Here is a 6,000-nt window from a genome sequence, read left to right as displayed (position 1 = left end):
GAATCTGACATGGGTTCTGGGAACTGAACTCAGGTCCTCTGTTAGAACACACTCTCCTCACCACTGAAGCCATCTCTCCTGTCAAAAGAACAAGAGATTTTTTTTTTGAGATTTTTTTTTTTAAGGTATAAAGATAACCTCTAGGTACTGGAGAGATGGCGCAATGGTTAAGAGCACTTGCTGTTTTTACAGAGGATCCAGGTTCAATTCCCAGCACCCACATGGCAGCTCCCAACCACCTGTAATTCCAGTTCCAGGTAATCCAAAGCCCTCTTCTGACCTCCTTGGGCACAGACATATCCATGGTGTACACATATACATACAGGCAAGACACACACATAAAATAAAATTTTAAAAATATGAAAAAGGAAAAATCTAAGGAAAGTAAAATAAAGATCTCTAAACTGTAGCTATTCCTGAAATAAGACCCTTTCTATGATCACTTGTTTTTATCAAAATGTACATTTTTAAAGTAGGTATTTTGTGTTTGAGGATGCATTTAGATTTCAGAACATTTGACTCCCAGGAACTCTCTCACACCCTCTTTCCTGTTCTCAATGACTCACATCGATAATGAGCCAGTATGGTACAGGTTTCCCAAAGGTTCTCCTGTTCTAGGATGCTGAAGTACATTTAGACAGCCTGTGTCTTGCAGCTCCTCATGGCTGCTGGCTGGTGTGTGTGTAAGTTGTTGTTGTTTGAAACAAGGTCTTGTTTGTAGCCCAGCATGGATTTGAACTCTGCATTATCCTGACTTAGACTGAGCCATCATGACCTTTTATCCTACTGTTCAGTTTTTTGTCAACTTTGGCACAAGCTAGAGTCATCTGGGAAGAGGGAACCTCAACTGAGAACATGCCTCTATCAGATAGGCCTGTAGGCAAGTCTGTGGGGACATTCTCTGGATTAGCCATTGATGTGGGAGGGTGCCACCCCAGCAGGTGATCCTGGGGTGTGTAAGAAAACAGGCTGAGAGGGCTATGGAGAGTAAGCAGTAAGGATGGCTTCTGCCTTAGTTCTGGCTTTGGGTTATGGTGTTCATCCCAGCACTAGCCAACAAGTAATACAGACGGGCCTGCTTTGATTATCTTCCTCACCCTGTGAAAAGTTCCTAAAGCTCCTAAATATCTCTGGCCAGGGAAGGGTTTCTCATCATTGTGCTGAGGTAGGACAAGGCCACTCCAGGAGAGGAACAACCTACCAGGAGGGAAAACCTAGATCTGAGTTCCCCCTGAAGAGAGGGCTTATCTGTCCTTCCCGTACCTCCTAGACCTGGCAGTGTCCTAGGATAGCAGAGCTGCCAGGTTGGGGACCCTGAGTATAGCCACCACCCTCAGACTCCTGTCCCAAAAGGTTCAAGCTCATGGCTGATTATTAATAACAATGTACACTGCCCTCAGAGATGACAAACGACCATTATCTGCTTCATAATGCCTCACAATACAGTGCTGGACAGTGTCAGGGCCATTAGTAGCAGCCCTGACCTGTGCCAACACCATGCCCATTTCACAGACTAGGAAGTCAGGAAACAGACTTACCACAGTCCTGCCCCGACGTGATCCCAAGCTCCCACTGTTACTGTGTCTGCCTTGCATTCTTATTTATAGCTTCGAGTCTTCTTTGTACAAATGAGGAAACCAAAGCTTGAGAGGGCATGCTGCCAGTCCTCTATGAGGGGTTATGATGGACAGCTTTACTTGTCAACTTGACACAGCCCAGAATGATCTGGGCTGAGAGCCTCAATGAGGAACTCTCTATATTGGGTTGGCCTGTGGCTATGCCCGCAGGAGCTGTTCTTAATTAAATTAATTGCTGTGGAAAGATCCAGCCCACTGTGAGAGTCCTGACTGTATCAGAATGCAGATTTCAAGCAGAACATAGGTGAGCAACAAACCAGCTAGCTGAGCAGGAGCACACATGCATTCATTTCTCACTGCTCTTAACTTCTTGAAGTTCCTGCCAGTGACTCTCCACCATGACGGACTATAACCCTTTCTCCCCCAAGTTGCTTTTTGTCAGGGTATTTTTTTTTTAAACCATAGCAGCAGATATGAAATGGAGATAGTGGTTCAGCCTGGGTTAATGATGGGGTCCACTGGTAACCAGTTCAACCAGATGGTACCCACAGGCAGTTCTGTGTAGACAGAGCCTTTCCCCAGCTCTGGGTCCCTGAACCATAGTCCCTTAGCTTCTTGTAGGGGTAGCTGTGTGGCCAGTCTTTCCAGAGAGACCTCAACAGGAGTGTGGTGACAAGATAGGCCCTCACAGGACACTGGACAGCCTATAGCTTGGAGTCTGCATGAAGCAAGAGCCCAGGAACAGCAGAGGACTGTGTAAATCCACCACTTTTCTTGTAAGGAGGAAACACCACCTCCCACTACCAAGCACTTTCTTTCTGTTTTGGGCTGTCCTACCTCTTGACAAAGATGTTCTCTGAGTCCCACCTCTTCCTTCTGACTTTGTTCAGGGTCCTGGACCACATAGAATGGGAGGAGCTTCCACCACTTCTCTTATGATGGTCTGGATGAGTTGCCTTCTGCCCACAAGCAGCCCCAGAGTCAGTTCATTGCCTAGCTGTTGATGTTGAATCTGTGGACACTGTGGACACGTTCTCCATAGACTCATGCTCTGGGACAAGGCAGCCTTGCAGACCACTACAGCCAGCATTTCTGTGTCTTCTAAGGATTCCCAAGAAAGCACCCCCACCAGCAGGAAGCAGTTTGGAAAGAACGATGCCCAAATTCCCAAATATTGTTTATAAATGTTTGTTTTCATTTAAATGGGGTTATTCATAAATGGTTAATGATCACAACCAATCTCTTTTTTAAAGGCAAAAAGGGGATTATGGTATAAAAATGAAGACTTTGTTTTGGAATGGATTTTCATTTATTGATACAATTTAAGATCAATTTTGTGATATGTATATTTCTCCTCTTGTTTAGGTATTGGGTTTATATAGCTTATTTAAAAATGTAATGTATAATTAAGTAGAGATTGTAGATAGTTACCTATGATAGTCAAAATTTATATTAGTTGGGATATATATATATATATATATATATATATATATATATATACATACATATATATATAGAGAGAGAGATGTTTCAAATGGATAGGTATTCTTCTGTAGGGAGCCGTCCCTGCATTCTCCATTATAAGATGGCACCTGCATCCGGCTGGCGTTGAGAGTAAACAAGTCAGTGCGCAGGTGCAGGGTGATTTTCCCTCCCTTGGCCTCTGCCTCTCCCGTGGCAACATATGGGCCGATGGGCTACAGCCAATCAGGAGGTGACACGTCCAAGGCGAAGGTTGTAAACCTATATAAGGGTTGGATTTTGGATGTTTGGGGTCTCCGCTCTGTAAGCTTATGCTCTCCCTCACAAGATGCATTAAAGCTTTACTGCAGAAGGATCCTGAGTGTGCCGCGTCGTTCTTGCTGGCGAGACGGTAGCACGGGACATTCTTCAAAATTTTCTAAAACATACAGAATATGGTATTTAAAATGGTTCAGGGTTTTTCTTAACAGTGAGGCACAAGTGCTCCTGGCAATACCACCTGCACCAGAAAGGAAGATGGACATCAAAGAAACTCGTTATTTTGCTTTCAATATGACAAGACTAGCCATTTGGGCAAGAAACTGCTCTTGTCGGGACTGTTTGACTTATGCTGTATAAACTGGACATGCAGGACTCACAGAAAAGTGACTGCTAAAACAAGATGGATATTGCTGTAGGGTTCCTGCTTCATGGAAGAGTCTGCCAGACATTCTACAGGACAGAGAGAAAAGTGACAGACAAACTGCCAGTACAGGTGGACAGTTCAAAGTTTCCTGCTTTGCTGAGGAATTTGCCAGATACACTAGGCTGAAGATGGAACATAACAGAAGAACTTCAGGTGACTGACCAGGCAATTTGTCTTTGTCATTTCTAGAGTTTATATACTATCCTTTTCTGGTCTTTGATGGAGTTGAAGACAGGTAGTTATGGTTATAGTTTTTTTCCTTAGGATTAAAGATAAGTTACATATAAGACTTTAGACTCAAAAGATAAATAATGGAATATTTTCTTTAAATCTTGCTAAATGTTAATGAACTAAATATTGTTAACTATAATCCTTATTTAATAACTCTTTTATTATATATTTTACTATGTTAAAGTTAAACCCCTCTTTTTTAGACAGAAAAGAGGAGATGATGGGAGATGTCATTCTGTAAATATGTTTCTCTTATTGGTTAATGAATAAAGCCCTGTTGGCCAATAGGAAAGAAAGAAAGGTGGGACTAGGAGACAAGGAGGATTCTGGGAGATGTAGTAGAGAAAGTCAAGATGTAGGGACTTGAGAGAAGATGTCCAGACCTTCTCTCCAGTAAGATAAGACCATGTGGGAACACTTAGATCAATAGAAATAGGTTAATATTTAAGACAGAGCTAGCCAATAAGAAGTTCTAGCCATTGGCCAACAGCTTTATATCTAATACAGCATCTCTGTGTGTTATTTGGGGCTGACACAGCTCTGGGACCAGGCAGGCAGCAAACTGCTCATAACAGTTCCTCAGTAGCAGATGCTACTATGCTTCTCTGGAACTGTAAGAGGCAGAAGTAGGTTGTCTTAGTCAACGTTCTATTGCTGTGAAGAGACTCCGTGATCACAGCAACTCATAAAGGAAAACATTTAGTTGGGGCTGGCTTACAGTTCAGAGGTTTAGTTCATTGTCATTATGGTGGGAAGTGTGGCAGCGTGCAAAGCAGATATGGTCCTGCAGAGTAGCTGAGAGTTCTACATCCAGAACTGCAGCTAGGAGGCAGGAAGACACATCTCCTCCAACAAGGCCACACCACCTAATCCAGTGGTTCTCAACCTAACCCAGTGGGTTGTGACCTCCTTGGGGATTTCACAGGGGTTGCATATCAAATATCCTGCATATCATATATTTACATTATAAGTCATAGCAGTAGCAAAATTACAGTTATGAAGTAGCAACAAAAATAATTTTATGGTCGGGGGCCACCACAGCATGAGGAACTGTATTAAAGAGTCACAGTATTAGGTAGGCTGAGAATCACAGAACACAATTTAAAAATCTCTGTCAAGTAGCGCCACTCCCTACTGACCAAACATTGAAATATATGGCCCTATGAGATCCATTCTTACTCAAACAACCACATTTGAGGTTCTACTCAACCCCTAAAGCTTGTCATGGCAGCAACACACCTAGAATCCTAGTGCTTAGGAAGCTGAGACACAAGTGGGTGCAAGTGTCTTAAAAGAAACAGGCCCAAGAGAAGGCTCAGCAGATAAAGGCACTTGTGCTAAGCCTGATGACTGTGAGTTTGATCCCAGGGACTGGGATGGTGAGAGAAGAGAACTGACTCCTGCAAGTTGTCTTCCAGCCAACACACACGTGTGTGTGTGCACACATGCTCGTGCGCACACACACACACACACATACACACGCATGTGCATGCACACAAGTAAGTGTAAAACACACACACACACAAAATAAACAAAAGAGAAAACAGCACCTACCTCCTGCCTCACTCTCTACTTCCTGGCCCCTGCTGCTGTGGGCCAAACTGCTTTCTGGTATCTCCCCCACCCTGATGGACTGAAACTCTCCCTCCCTTAAGTTGCATCTGCAGGTACTCTGCTCACAGCAACAGGAAAGGAAGCAATGAGCCAGCCCAGCCCTGTCCCCAGCCCTGCCCCCCTCCCCCCCCTGCCCCCAGCCCTGCCCCCGGCCCAGCCCCCGGCCCCGCCCCGCCCTGTCCCCAGCCCCGCCCCAGCCCCGCCCCCAGCCTGAGCTGCCCTTCCTCCGCCCTCCTTTCTCTTCCTGTTGTTTCTCTCTTTGTGGGTTGAAGTGGGGCTCCCTAAAAATTCTGAAAATTAATTGCTGCAGGGGTGGCTAGTTAGATGGCCATTGGTGTGATACCACCCAGGGACACGTATCCTTAGAAGAGAAGGCCTGGTAGCCAACATCTGTAAACCTAGAACTAGGGA

This window comes from Phodopus roborovskii, unplaced genomic scaffold, assembly GCF_943737965.1.
Source record: "Phodopus roborovskii unplaced genomic scaffold, PHOROB, whole genome shotgun sequence".
Lineage (NCBI taxonomy): Eukaryota > Metazoa > Chordata > Mammalia > Rodentia > Cricetidae > Phodopus > Phodopus roborovskii.
Note: the sequence above shows the minus strand (reverse complement) of the source record.